Source organism: Drosophila innubila, chromosome X (genome assembly GCF_004354385.1).
Source record: "Drosophila innubila isolate TH190305 chromosome X, UK_Dinn_1.0, whole genome shotgun sequence".
NCBI classification, from domain to species: Eukaryota; Metazoa; Arthropoda; class Insecta; order Diptera; family Drosophilidae; genus Drosophila; species Drosophila innubila.
This window is the reverse complement of record NC_047626.1, coordinates 30,223,769-30,239,889: the sequence shown is the minus strand read 5'-3', so window position 1 is coordinate 30,239,889 and position 16,121 is coordinate 30,223,769. Positions and strand designations below refer to the sequence as shown.

Sequence of the window (16,121 nt, the reverse complement as noted above, 5' to 3'; positions counted from 1 at the left end):
GTTGTTCGTCTACGCCAACAAACCACAAACGATAGGGGACTTGGAAGCCGACATGGCGCCATATGCTCGAAAAAGTTCTTGAAAATTGGACCTCTAGAATTGGCTATATTCGAGCCAGCCACATGTCGGAAATCATGTTTAGACATTAATGGCATATAATTATCCTTCCAATAAAGCCAAATTGATAAACATTAAAACGATTTTTTTTTGTGTTTTATTTCAATTCGAAGTTCTATAATAAAAACACCCTTTACATTAGGGTAAAACGACTTGTACGGGCCCAAAGAAATTACAAAATGGTAACCCAAATTCGTAATCTACTGTCAATTCTAAGATGTTTTACCAATAAACCACAGTTCTAAAATCAATTTCTGGACCCTGCTTTTTTGTTAAAAATAATACTTTGTTTAAATATTTGGTATGTTATTGTTAGCATATCGTTAGTGTTTTTAGTCCGATCCTGACAAGATTGATATCAAAACTCTTGTTGTTATCTCAATCAAACTAATAAATTGTGTATCTAAAATTGCCCTTTTCATCCTGACCAAATTTTGAAATCGGACGTCTATATCATATAGCTGGCATAGGAACGATCAACACGACTTTTTTATTTTTACTATCTGTCCAAATTTGGTTGGAATCGGAACACTGTAGCACAATAGTGCGGACAGACTCCCACACAAACACAAGCAAATTCGACTAGAAACAGTTTAAAGATTGCAAATGCGGGGCTGCAATGGCCTTTGTCAGACCGTTGTACCACTTTGACAGCGTTTTCACTGATTATGAGAGTGGGATGAGCACCTGAAACATTGACGTGACAGTTTCCATGAACAGAGAGCAGCTTGTCGGGCAGTCCACCAGTCAGTCGTCCAGTCACCAACACATCGTGCATCCAAGCACTTTACTTTCGCCTGCCACTAACAGTTGTCAGTTTCCTCCAAAACAGGCGGATGTGGGGTGTTGTGGGGCATGGGGCATAATTGTGAATGTTGGCCGTCAATCTCATGTCTAATTAGAAACATCTCAGAATTCAGGCAGAAACGTGTGCTCTTGCAAGTCGCTTCTGCTGTTGCCAAAAAGTCAAAAAAGCCACAGAAGAAAAGTCAAAAAATTACAAAAATTAAAATAAATACAATTTTTGCGGTTTTGTAATTTTCATTCGTCAAGAGGGACCCTTGAAATTGAGTATTACACATTTTAAATATTTTTATTTGGATCACAAGTAATTCGAGTGAATCGAAATGTTGATACGCATCAATTATGCATTTTGCAATAATTATTTTTTGCAAAAAAAAATGACATGAAAAGATGACGAACTTGTGGCTCGTACTTGTAGATTGAAGAATTTTTATTTTCGTCATGTGGCTGAAAATCGATTTGACAGAAACGGATATAAAGTGTCTGAAGCAAATTTCTCCACGATGGAATAAGAACACCTTCGCCCACAACCAAACGCACGTAGACATACTCGTATCACACCTCATTTGTGTTATGCTGCTGTCCATCTGGTCACCTCATGTTGCTTAACTATTCATAAATTTTATTTTTACTTGCTTCGCCTGACCCAACAACGAACAGATGAAGAAGACGGCATGGTGGGGCAGTAGAAAACGAAAGGGATGCATTCACACGCGATTAACGCCAAATCTATCCAGCTATCGTAACCATTTCTCGCCTGGTGCTACCACAACATAATTTTCAAAAGAAGCAAAAAAAAAATTGTGTTAAAAATACATTTTTATTGATTTTATATCGTGTTGCGATGTGCTGCTATGGCCTTTTGGGGTAATTTGCATGCCCTTGCCTTGTGTCGGCTGTATTTGCCAATCGGCTTGCTCCCTCGTCTCCTTGACAAAAGCCACGTTTCGAGGCGTCTTTCGTCAGACAGTTTTACATATGCTCAATGCGTTTGCATTTGCGTTTTCGATTGCGTTTAATTAGCCGCAAAATATTCGACATAAAAGCAAATGGCAATCAACGATAGCGTTAACAATTCCTATTCCACATTCCTCAAGCTAAATTCGCAATGCACATTTTGCACATTCGCCTATCATTGAGGGGGTTTTTATAACGCTGTTGAAAGCGCTGTACTACTGAAGATCTGCCTGCCACGTCCTATTTACTAACATCCTGTGCGAATTTATGCCACGTGCGGCACAAAATATACATGTGGGCTAATCCGAAGATTTTTAAACCAAAGGCACAAACTTAAAGTTTCCCATAATCTTAATTAAAGCAAATGAATTTTAATAATTTTGGTTTACAAACTAGCTTTATAAACAGAGTTCTTTATGCTTTTTAATCTGATGAAAATATATACATTTCACCTTAAAGTAACAATAACATAAAAACAACATGCGATCCTCTCAATCTGCAATGCTCGGTATACTCAATGCATGCACATGTCATGTACCGTTTAAAATCTGCATATATTTTTATACCCGTTACTTAAATAATAAGTAAATGGGTATAATGTGTTCGTTGGAATGTATGTAACAGGGAGAAGGAGGCAATTATGACCTAATAAAGTATATATATTCTTGATCAGCATCAACAGCCGAGTCAATATAGCCATATGTGTCTGTCTGTCGACTAAGGCGAGTAAGGCGACTAGCAATATATACAGCTAATTTGGAAAATGCTATGACTGTCCGATCAGATCGAGTTACATACCGATCGAAAGGTTTAGTCCTAACTAAAAAAATTGGCATACTAAAACATCTTCTAACTCACCGGTTCACGGGGGTGTAAGTCGGAGGGAAAAAATTTAAACGATCGCAGCTAATGAAGCCGTTGGGGCCTTTTGGTCAAATTTTTTATTTTTTTTTTAATTCTAACCCTAAATACGCGTCGATTGACACCTCGATCACTCAAATTTGACAACTAGTTCAAAAGATAATTCAATTTGAAATTTTTAGTAGACTTCTCAAAATGAGTTAAAAAGTTAGTTTGTTTGTTTGTCTGTATGCAGAAAAGTTTGTTTTACAACTTTTTGAAAAAAAAAAAAAACCGCTAGTTTAGCGGGAAAACGCCAATAGTTCGCAAACCATAAAAGCTCTAGATATGACTTATATATCATTGTGAGGGCTGAGGGCACTGTGAGTTTGAGGGCTTTTAGGCTTACCTTTAAATTTTTTTTTCCAAAGTACTCAGGTAAAACGATTTTTTAGCTTACATTTTAGCCATCTTTGAAAAATTGACACATGACATCATTATTTATTGACAGGTACTTGTAATCCTCAATTTTATGGCCGGTACTTGCACCTACTATAGTGCCAGGCCATTTCACAACCTTTTCACAACCATATTACTAAATTAATCAACCTAAAAAGTTAATTTAAGCATATGGCAAACATAACATGCCTTCTTCATACATACATTACATTCCAAAAGAACGTGCCCGTCTCAAATGTAACGGAATTTTGCCAAAATCGGCATTCTTAAAAAATCTGTAAGTCCGATGTTTTTCAACCGATCTTAACAGTTGATATAGTTTTAGAAAGAAAACAGTTGGGGCTAACTAAGAAAAATATATTAACTTTTTAAATAATCATCCTTTGGGATAAAATCACAGTTATGTCGGATTTTTTGAGATTTTGAGATAGATCGTCGATGCGCCACCTCAGGATGATCTCCAAAAAAATAGATTTTCTGTAAAGATATTGCTTATATATCGTATCATCCATTGATGATACATCGTTTTCGAAAATAATAGCCTATTTCCACGACAGCACATTTGGCTCATCCGACGCCATTTTCATCATCCGGCCCGAATGTGGACTTCATTTCAGTACAAAATCCGGATGATGATGTTGGCTCATCCATAATGAATGAGCCGATATTTTGTCATTCGACCCGGTGAATTTCAGTATTTTTTTATCGAACACGCGATGTTTATCGATTAGCTCTTAAAAAAAAAGCAATTATCACCTTAACCAGCTGTTTTCATCAATGAAATCGGTAGGCATTAAATTTGCGCCAATTATAATATCATAATAAATAATAGAATGTTGTTATTGTCTGATTTTTATAATTTGTGCACAGAAGCCGAACAGCTGCTTTGCTTTAAGTGTCTTAACAGTTTCACATTTGGTCGTGGAAAGCCAAATATGAGCCACATCCAAATGTGACCAAATGAGCCAAATGTGAGTGGTCGTGGAAATAGCCTATAAGAAAAGAGTCATTTTCACTCCACTCTAATGTAAAGGGTGTTTTTTTTTAGAGGTATAGAACTTCGAATTTAAATAAAACACAAGAAAATCGTTTTAATGTCCATCAGTTTGGCTTTATTGGAAGGATAATTTTATGCCATTAATGTTAAAATTCTTAATTCTTAATTCTTGAACAAGCTGGATCTTGTAAGGTCGTAAGCCAAGATCTTTGCGCAAAATCTTCCACAAAGTTGATGGACAAAGCTCCAATTGCTGTTCATGTGGCGAATCTATTCATTCCAGTCATCTTCAACACTTTGCTCTAAAGCGGCAATTGTTTCTTCGGTGCGCACTGTTCATCGTCTCTGCGGATGCGTATTATCACATAGAGTAAACGTAGTGCGAAAACGATCCATGGTTAACCGAATTAATTGCTCTGATGGACGATTATGTCGACCATAAAATGGACGGAGCTTGCGGTAACCTTCGCAAACTGAACCATTATTTTCGAAATAAATTTGCAAAATTTGGTAGCGTTGTTCTTTTGTCAACCTGTTCATGATAAAATGGCAAACCAAACTGAACATAATTGACATTAGAGTTGCCAGATTTAACAAAAAAATGTCAGCTTTATGTCTACTCGAAAAACCAAACTCTAAAAAAAAACACCCTCTATATACTGTTTTTGTAAGGAAAGGTTCATGTAGTATGAATCACATCAACACAACAGTAGACTGTCAGCTACGTCTTTTGAATGCGAAGCATTCCCTGCTCATTGCTCCATAATAAAATGAAAAATCTGAATTACTACTTCGGAGCTGATCCTGCTGCAGGTGAAGCGAATAAAGATTGCCAACTTTGTTTAATGTTGGCTGTACAGCAAATCTGTACAGGTTTCTTCACAAAAAATGTCTGACAGTCGCAGAGCTGCCCCGACTATTGTCATATGTAAATACACAAATATGGGGAATGGCGGTGAGAAGGTGAATGCATCTAGGAAATACCAGGTGATACTGCGTAGTGCTGGCATCTAAGGCGACTGTGTTGTCTGTGTTGTATCAGCTGGCGGCCGGTGCATTGCACTGCATTCCCATCGCTAATAAAGGGCGTGCAAATAGAGACTCTGCTAAGCCAGCGGTAAATAAACACTGCGGATACGATGCGTCGTCATGTCCCTCAACCCCACTTTGAACTCACATTGAACGAGAACCTGACAAGTTCTGTCTGATAAGCATAACATTCAAGAAGTACCCACTTAGTTACTTTTACGAGTATACAAACAATTTTCAGATTGAAGTGTGGAACAATCTTAGATGCTAGGTACTATCGAAAGTACTGTATGCATTATCGATAAATTTGATGTACAAAAGGAAGGAATCAAGTGATTGTGGGTTATTTTCAACTTCCAAAAAAAACCTCTTTTCAAGGTAAAAGTCTAGTGACGAAAGAAAGTCTTTCCATGCTCAAAAATTACAAATATTCAATTTTGTGACGAACAATATTCAATTTAATATATACATTTTTTAACAAAATATATAAATTAAAAAAATAAATTATATTCTCAATCAATTTTAACAAACGGCCCTATTAGCTCCAATCATGAAAATTTTGATGCCTAATAATACAAAACCACGAAAGACTTAGATGCGTGATGCCTCATTTACAAATTGGCTATCTCTTGATCCAGGGGATGAGGGAAAATGTTATTGCAGGTATTGCTATCAACCATAACTATAAAACTAAGTGATTTAAACGTCAAGCTGAGGAAGGTGGGTTTGTTCAGATCGACAATCGATGGAATAATAATAAAAACCACTTAAAGCTATAATGACTTTTTATCTGGATTGTTTTGAAAATTTTCTAGCTTTTTAACATGTTAATATAGCTTTTTCCGACCCTGAAGAATTGGCAACCCTGCTCTTTGCGATTTCGTTCACTTGAGACATTTCGTTGCACAAATTTTGCCTAAAGTGAGTTTTACGCATGTATGTCGGTTGCGCGTATGCCTTAGTTGTTTGTCCTATTTCTTTCTCCCCGTCGTCCACGTTTTGCCTAACACAACAACAACTGTGGCTGATGCTCAGTTGCTTAGCGTCAAACGACAGTGTCCCCTTGAAGCTGTTTTCGTGAGGGAGCTTCGCAGAAGAAATTGGTTGAACATAATTCGGGAGCACTGGTGTTAGTCGTGCAGTGTGTAACTTTTTACTGTCTATATCTTAAATACGTAAAAGCTTGCTAGACTGAAAGCAAAACGTCCGCGGTATGACTCCATATGAAAAGCAACGAAATACAGGGTGGCCCACTAAAAAGTTGCGTTTTAAAATGGCTATAAAAAAAAAACAGGTGGATATTTTTCAAATATTTTCATTGAATAGCCCCAACATTGCGGTTTATTTGGGGAAGACCACTTCATTCATATGGCTGCCCCGGGAGGCCTTGCCATCTGATAGACCCAATTTATTTTTTAGCACATTTTCGATAGAATGGTCCTCAATGGCCTCAATTGCGACTTCAATCTCGTGCTTTAGGTCGTCAATCATCTCTGGATGGTTAACATAGCACTTATCCTTGACGGCACCCCACAAAAAATAGTCCAACGGGTTCAAATCGCAGCTGCAAGTCGGCCAGTTGATATCGCCTTTTCGGCTTATATTCGATTTTCGAACGTACCGCGCAGAAGCTCGACTGTAACGTTCGAACCATATGTAGTTGTTGGGTTCATCTTCCATTCGGAGGAAGAAAATGTCATACCGCGATACCGGTCGATGGATTGTCACTCACACAACGGCAATATTTGCGCGTTTGTCCACAAACTGTCTGGAAGGCGCTTTATTTCTTCCAAATTTTGTGCGCATTTTTCTTGAACTTTCGGTTGAAGACTCACCACTTTGGAAGTAAGTTTTCAGTATTTCCGAATTTTTTTCGAGCGTAAACTTAACCATTTCGTAAACCGCAGAACTTTTACTTAATATTTGACACACTGGCAAAGTCATTCGAGCTGTCAAAGTCGAAATAATAGGTAGTTCAAAAAACAACCGCTAAATGGACCACCCTGTAAAATACACATTGTTTTTAATTGTAACTTTTTTATTTTATCATTGTTCATTTTGGGGTTTAAAACAAGTTATAAACAAGAAAAAATTTGAGATAATATAATCCAATTAGCTTTTTAAAACAATTATTTGACCCGGTATGCCGACCCTAAAGTACATATGTTAGTCGATGTCGTGTGAACACACAACATTTTGGTTTTTAACCGACGCTCACCGATAGAAATAGACCACGTTCCATTTTATCGGTGTTTTGCGTCGTCAACTCAGCCACTGAAATGCATACAGAAATGATAGAGTGCTGCCAGATTTTGTGAGAAATTAACCGATGGCATCTCTATGTGAAAACCGATGCGAATAATGTGAATGGCAAAGTTAACCGTCGGTGAAAAAGTGTCGGTTTAAAAGTCAATGTCTGACGCCCGCTTAAAGCTATTATTTTAGCGGTTTTTCTCACTAGGGGAATCAAACCAATTTTGTTTTAGGCTGAGGCAATAATCAGACAACGCTGGACACGCAATGACTCATTGACACATAACTAAAATTCTTTCACATTTTAATTTTCCCTGTACAAAAGTAATAGTAAAATCGTTGTATGCTCATAAATAACCCCAGCTAAGCAGATGCTGACATCACAAAGAGAACAAACAACCAATCGAGCGACAATAACTCACACAAGCACACTCAAATATAAAAATATAAATATATCTATGTCTACATACAAATATATTTATTTGTATATAAGTTTGTACATATGTATTTGCTTGCAATGAAACTCGAATTTAACACATGCAAAATACAATTGCCCATAGTTCCAGAACATCTGGACGAATCGCTTTTAGCTTTAGTTCATAATGGGGATTCAGTAAGTTGAGGTGGCACATGAACGGCCTCCACATGTTATATCAAAATGGCCATGAGATTGGCGAAACTTTGGAGTGACCGACTGCATTACGAGTAGCCATAAAAATTTCGTCAATAATACAATTATTTTGTGTTGCCTTTGAACCCTGTTTCATGTTGGTTCGCTAATTGAATTGTCTTTGTCATTTTACAAAACCGAAAAAAGGATCAATCTCGGCGGGAGCGGCGGACAATGTACAAGGTACTATTTAATGTACATACATATAGCCATAATAAATTTAGCGAATGTGTGAGTGTGGTGTGTATCGTGTATTTTTGTCTATCATGAAATTGCAATTGAAATCTATTGTCTTATTAAATTTTCTTAGACTAACCAACAACAAAGCGAACGAGAGCTGCCTTAATTACAAATATTGATGGGACCACATGGCGTTTAAGTGCAAATATGAGTTTGATTGAGCGAATTGGGGAGGGTGGGCTTGTGGAAGGGCTGTAAGTATGTTGGGGTCTGTTGAATTTCTGTATCTAATCCAGTATCCAAGAACTTCTTTTATTATGGTTTTGATGCACTGTTTTTCCAAAATAGATAAAGCAACTCTTAAATTAATTAAAACGACTTGCAAAATTATTTAGAAATTAAATTATAACATTATCCAAATTAAATTATAACAATATCCAAAATAAATTATAACATTATCCAAATTAAACTATAACATTGTCCAAATAAAATTATAACATTATCCAGAGATCCTAGGCAACCAAATAAAAGTTTAAGCGATAATTTACAAAAATATAATTAAAGACAACGACAAAAATAAGAACTTTATCCTAGAACGGTGAAAACAAAATTAAATCTATCTATGTTCTGTGTAACCAATCCAGCTCGAGCGTAAATCTCTAAAGATATCTGTGGCACCCCTGATTTACTGTAATTGTTTGGCTGCACTTGTGCTGAACATTTTCTGATTTCCTTTTTCAAATGTACTTCAAAATTTTTCCCTGTGCGTCATTTTGTCGTTTCTTTGTTGCATTTGTTATTGTTGGCATTTGTACGACTTGTGCTTAATTTGTTTCTATAGCTTCCTGGCTGAGCAGACAAAAAATTCGATTAGTCGATAATTCGTGTTTAAAATATGAAATTTTATATTATAAATTTGATTGAATATTATTGAGAAAATTGTATTATTATTTTTTTTTTTACCAAACCCAATTTTTCTGGTTCATAAGGAGCCACAGATCGAAAAAAAATATCTTAAAGTTTTTGTCTGTGATAATTTTGTTTTTTTAATTTGAAAATTTAGTACTTTTGAGCTTTTTATAACCTGTGCGGGTATAATAAGTTGGTGCAATACTTGTATATGTAACAGGCAGAATGAGGCTTGGAAAACCCCATAATGTATTAATATTCTTGGTCAGCATCAACAGTCGAAAATATCTCAGATATGAGATGGGCGTACAAATTTGGAATGTAGACTCTCAACAATTTTTGACAGATTAAATTTATTTTAAGATTTTGCCACACATACTGCTAGCGCGTTATTCGCAAATAACCAAGATTATTACAAAAACTTGCACCGGCAAGTGTCTGCCTATGCTTTGTACATCCTGACCAAGTCTGGTTCAATGCGGTCCACTATAATATAATGATATATATGATATTATCATACAACTGCCGTTAACACTAAGTTAAAAATCAAGTTTTTTCATAAAAAACTTTTTAGTTAAGATATTCTAGCCAATCACACAGAATATGCATTTAGGTTGGTTCTAAAAATCCTGACAACATTTGGTTCAAATCGGTCCACTGTAGCTGAAGTATTGGAATTGTTGTTGTTTCTATTAAATGCTATTTACATTTTGAAAATATCTTCACTGTCTCAAAAGATATGATTTTTGCAACGCAATATGAGAAATGACCCCACTGTGCGCTGTAGAAACTGTTCGTCCATTGCACAGTAGTCCATTGTGCTTATCTAGTGGGCAATAATACATAACTACAAATTTAAATTTTGTTGATATTAATTATTTTCTTGAAAAATAACACCCCGCCAATATTTTTTTCAGTGTCTAATATTTTTCCTATCAATAGTCAAGCAGTCGTGAGCGTGGACAACTTAAGATAGTTTACTGCCCATGCCTGAATTCATTTGCGCGCCTTTTGATTATGTTTTGCATTGCGCTGAAAAAAATTATGTTTACATAATTTTATTGAAATAATTGTTAAACCAAATGTGAACCTGTTAAGACACCCAACGCAAATCAGCTGTTCGGTTTCTGTGCACAAATTATAAAAAGCTGACAATAACAACATTTTTATATTTATTTTGATATTATAATTGGCGCAAATTTAATGCCTACCGTTTTTATTGAAGAAAACAGCTGGCTAAGGTGATAATAGCTTTTTTTCACGAGTTTATCGATAAGCATCGCGTGTTCGATAAAAAAGTACTGAACTTCGCCGGGGCGAATGGCAAAAAAACTACACATTCATTATGAATGAGCAAATATGATCATTCGGATTTTGTACTAAAATGAAGTCCACATTCGGGCCAAATGATGAAAATGGCGTCTAATGAGCCAAATGTGATGTCGTGAGAATAGGTTATAACATACCCGAGACTTTCGTGGAATAGAACTTGTGATATTCGGCTGTATTCGGCTTAAATACTTATGTGTCTCTAAAAAAATTAATTTAAAAGGATCTGCTACTTTCTGCTAATCCTTAATTTATTCCGATTTAAAAAGAACGCTTTTTACATTGAATTAGATGAAGAGGTCAAGAAACTGATAGAAAATATCGCCAAATAATTATTGTTAAATACCATTTTTTTCTTCTTATTATTTTTTTTTACTGTATAAAAAAAAATTGAAATTATTTAATTTTTATAAAAAATAAGGAATACAAAAATTGTGTTAAAATTGGCTTGGATTTTTTTTTACAAATTTATAAATATTTTAAAAATTTTTTTTACATATTTAGTTCGCAAGTAATTAATTATTGCTTGACAGATTGGCAGAATCGACCACTGTGCATTGGGGCCTCATGCATCTGTTAAAAGGAAACATCGAAAATCACAAGAAATATTCTTGTTTTTGTTTTTCGTAGTGAGATTAGAAAAATCAAACCAAATTTTTAAATTGCTTTTGTTGTTGCCGCTGCTGTGGTTGATGTGTGGGTGGATGGTCGAGTCGGTTGCTAAGAATTGAATGGACAGCCAAATTGCGAGTGTCTTCTAGATTTGGTTAAACGCTGTTACTTATATAGGCACACGGATGGCCTGTGATTAGATTCAATTTGCTTAAATTGACACTCACATAATTTCATAATGACGCTCTAAACAGTCACAATCACTAAATGACAACATTCGGAATCCTATTTCTGATTATAACTTGCCTAAAAGGTTGCTGAATCATTTACTTTTAGACATACAAGTTCCAGGTCACATTAAAAAACAGGGACTGTAATCATTATAAGTTTTATTATAAAACTCAAGAAATAATCATTATTCTATGAGTTTTATTATTTTACTTATGATTACCTTTAAGCAAAAAATAAAACTCGGGAATAATCATTATTTTTTAGCAAAAAAAATAAAACTCATAGAATAACGATTATTTCTTGAGTTTCATTTTTTTGAATCAAAAATAAAGCTCATGATGTTATTTTGACCTAAAAACATGAGTTTAATTTTTAATTAAAAAAAAATAAAAATCAAGAAATAATCATTATGCTATGAGTTTTATATTTTTTGCTCAAAAATAACGATTATTCCTCAAGTTTTATTTTTTTGCTCAAAAATAATGATTATTTTATGAGTAAAATAATAAAAATTATAAATCTTAAGATCATGAAATTGCATAGATTACCCTTAAATGAAAATTTCACGTTTTTGTACAGTTACTAGAAGTGAATGATTTTTTCAATTGAAAAAAAAAAATCAATATTTACTGTCCCTGTTAAAAAAGCCGAAAAATGTATGAGAAACCATGAGGAATTAAAAAAAAAATCATCTTTACATTATAAGAGTCTAGTGACGAATGCCTTTCCATACCCCCAAATTTTTAATATTCAATTTGGTGACGAATGATATAAAATTTAATACATAAATTATTCTGAAAAAAATGTTTATTGATGATAAGGTTGGTAAAGGTAAGTATATTAATCAGGGATTCAAACCAAAACAAATATCGGTATCGTTTCCGGTAACTCCCGAAACAAATATTTCAGAAAACGGTTCAATTATGGTTTTTTGATTTTGATTTTCACCCGATCGGTCCTATGGCAGCTATATGATATAGTGGTCCGATCCAAAAAAGAATCAAACTTGATCAAGATTTTTTGAACGATTTACTAAATCTACTATAGTAAATAATTTTATTTTCTCAATAATACAACATTTTTCTTTAGTCAAATAAATATTTTAATAAAAATAACCAATTAAAAAGAAATCAAACTTAAGTAGTATTTTCTCAGTATTTTCTTCTCGCTTCGATTCAGTTATCGAATTTGCTAAACGCTGCGCTTATTAAGTCGCCTTTCGCTTGGTTTACTTTGCGAATAGCGTTATGCTCTTCATTTTGCTCGCATCTAAATGTATTTGTCAACAGCTTCTTTAAGCTTAATGCGTTGTTTTTCGTTTCTCTCTTCACGCATGATTGCTTCTCGCTTTTGCTCTCTTGTCGTCTTGGGGCTGATTCTCGTTCTCTGTACGTTATCGGTATTGTTTATATGTAGATTTGACTCACACATTGCATTTCTGTTTGCTTTTCGCTTACCTTTTGACTTTGTTGCACTCTGTGTAGTTCGGTCTTGCTAAAGTATATATATTCTTGACCAGTATCAAAAGTCGAGTCGATTAAGCCATGTCCGTCTGTGTGCCCGTCTGTTTGTCCATTTGAACACGTCGATCTCACAGAGTATAAGAGCTAGAGACTTCAAATGTGGTATGTAGGTTCCTGGATGACGTACGCAAATGGCGCTTGCTTTTATTTTTTGGATCGGAACGTTCTATCATATAGCTGTTATAGAAACGATAGTTTGTAAATCAATTTTTAGTATGACAACTTTTTCAAATCATTGTCGTCCCAGGGTATTTTTACTGTCGAGTGCGCTCGAATTTCCACAAAATAGGCAATCACCTCCGACTCCGTATCTTCATTACTGCCAATTACTATATTTTATCATCGAGACATTTTTTAAATTTCGGATGAATAAAATCACACAAAAAAAACCTCTAAATTTCTGATATCCAATTTTGTGACTAACAAAATAAAGTTTAATATAAAAATTTTAAATAAAAATATGAATATATACAAAATACACACAAAAATTGGCATTCTGCACTGTGCGCAATAAGGGTGAGCTACCCCGACCATAAAAACTTATTTTTGAGCAGCGCAGAAATTTGATAAAGATGTCATGCGTCAATTTTTTAAAAATCGCCAAAATATAAGCTAAAAAACCAAATATCTCCTGTAAAATGTTACCTCTATTCTTCAATGGCTTGGAAACTGTGGGGGCTTAAATTTTAGCGGGATTAAGCATTTACCGGTAAACTAGTGGTGAAATTGAAAAAGTCGTAAAACAAACATTTCTAGATTTTTGAAGCGGAGTAAATCCCAATCATTATATCTAAGGTTTTTAGCGCTTTGATACGGACAAACAAACAAACAAACACGCAAACAAACAAACAAACAGACAAACTGACTTTTCATTTCATTTTGAGAAGTCCACTAAAATTTTAAAATTCAATTATCTTTTGAACTACTTGTTGGATTTGGGTGATCGCTTTCCTTTTAAATTTTATTTATTTTGGAAAAAACACTAATTAAAATAACTATTATAATATATATTGTCGGCTTATTCTCGGACAGCCCTCGTTGTAGAACTGTTGCCATTCGCCATATTTATCGCCACATGTTTGTTCATGTTTGCACAGTTGTGCAAATCTGGTGTCAAAATTGATCGCCAAAGTTCTGTCAGCAGACGTTTCACCCCTTCACCATTCCACAACACCCCACCCCACCCGTGTCAGAAGTGAACGATAGCGATACAATGTACGTACTATGATGACTTTTTGCCAGTTTCTTTCTTTAGTTTGCTTGCCTGCCTGTCTCACAGTTTCTTTGCCTATTTGGCAGGTTTAATAGTTTTGATGTGCGCATTTCGCATTTCGCAACGACATTCATAATTATAATTATAAGACGTGAGCATTTTTAATTTTTATGCACATATTTAATGCCTAACCCCGTCTCCTCCCCCGCATTACACAAATTCTAAGCGTATGCGTGTGTCGGTGTGTGTGAGTTTATCCAAAATATTCTATTTGCGGCACGCCAAATACCCGAATTGTTTTTTGTTGATTATTATTCTGAGTTATGCAAGTGTAAATAATTAACACTGCAGTCATAAATTTGCGTTAAGTAAATATATTGGTTTGTTTATGAACAATTATTTGCATATTTTACTATAAGTAGTTCTGTTGTTGAGATATTTCCATTGTCAACATCAATGAACTTATTTCTATTGCTCATGTCGCTTTTTCAAGTGTGTAGCTCTCTAAAGTGTTGCAATTATTCGAACTTCCAATTTTATTTATGACAACTACACGAAAAGGCTGTAGTCGAGACCATGATGAAGTTATAATAGGTGGAGTACTCACTCACCACAGCGTCATTTTATTCACCATAATTCAGTTGTTAACAAACTTCGTGGTGAATAGTTGTGTTCTCAAAATTTAAAAAAAAAAACTGCGAAAATATTCGATTTGGTTCTCCTTGCACAGACGTTAAATGGGGATAATTATGGATAAGTTATGGTTGTTATCGACGATTAGACACAATGGAGTGGCTTTGAGGGTATGTCTATGTATGTATATAAACTTCCACGGTCCAAAATATGGCTGATGCCACAATCATAGATGAGGTCGATGAAGGTAATGTTTTTAATGAGGAGACGGAGTGGACTAATTTCCCAAGGAATGATGATATCACAACCACAGAAGAAGGTGAAGTGATGCGAGGAGTCAAAAAAAAAATGTTCAACATAGCATGTCATTCACTGACGTTTCTAAGTCAAAATGCTCTCAGTGTGGTGAATTCAAATTGACTCCGAGATGAAGTGAATACTCCACCTATTATTATTTCATTATGTTCGAGACCACGACTTTAGAAATACCCGTTACAGTCATTACTGACGTTCTGTTTTACCGAACTTAATGCTATTAAGTATGATTATATTGTCGTTAATAATAATAAACAACGTTAATTACTAAAAATATCGTTATATTATAAAACCGTTGGGTGTACGAGTTTATATGGTCGAAGATGCTTTCTTCTCCCTGTTACATACCTTTGAACGAATAAAATATACCCGTTAACTTATATTTTAAGTAACGGGTATAAAAGTGAAAAAATTATTTGCCATATTCGATTGTTTTTTATTTTTCATATTTCATTTTGGTTCGTCAGATCCCATTTGATTGTACGAGTATGATCATCTTTGAAAGCGGCGAAAATGAATATGTGCATAATATTTTCATGAATTTAAAGTATTGTCGCATATTAATCGCCATTTATCTTGTCTGGTTGACTGTCACCACAAAGTGGGCGCTTTGGACACTTTGCTGGGAGGGGGCGTGGCCATGTCCGTGTACGCAAATGTGGATGCCAAGACACACGGAAAACTGACCGAATGAACATGAACATTGATTGATTTCACGCCAGCCAACAGCCTCTTCTGCCGGCTGCTAGCTGTTTATTTTTAGCGGGTATTTTCAAAACGCGGCGCACGGTGGGGCCAGGAGACTTAAAATGTTATTTTAAGTGGTGTGACAGAGGGTAGAGAGCAGGCACGCGGCCGGGCAGCACAGCACAGCACAGCACATTTACAATTTCCTACCCAATGATTGCGTGCCACGAAATATGCCAAAACATTTTGCCTAACGGACATGCAACGTTTCAAGGTCGTCAACGCAACCAACCAATCGACCCAAAATAAAACCATATTTAACTAAATAAAGCACTTCAACCAACAAAACTTCCACATGTTTAT

The 16,121-nt window shown here is 35.1% G+C and overlaps 1 protein-coding gene across 2 annotated transcripts in view; it reads left to right on the top strand.

Annotated features, from left to right (window-relative positions):
- Window positions 1-16,121, top strand: part of LOC117793949 (Ca(2+)/calmodulin-responsive adenylate cyclase) — a 68,621-nt gene that overhangs the window by 27,630 nt on the left and 24,870 nt on the right. The window lies entirely within an intron of this gene.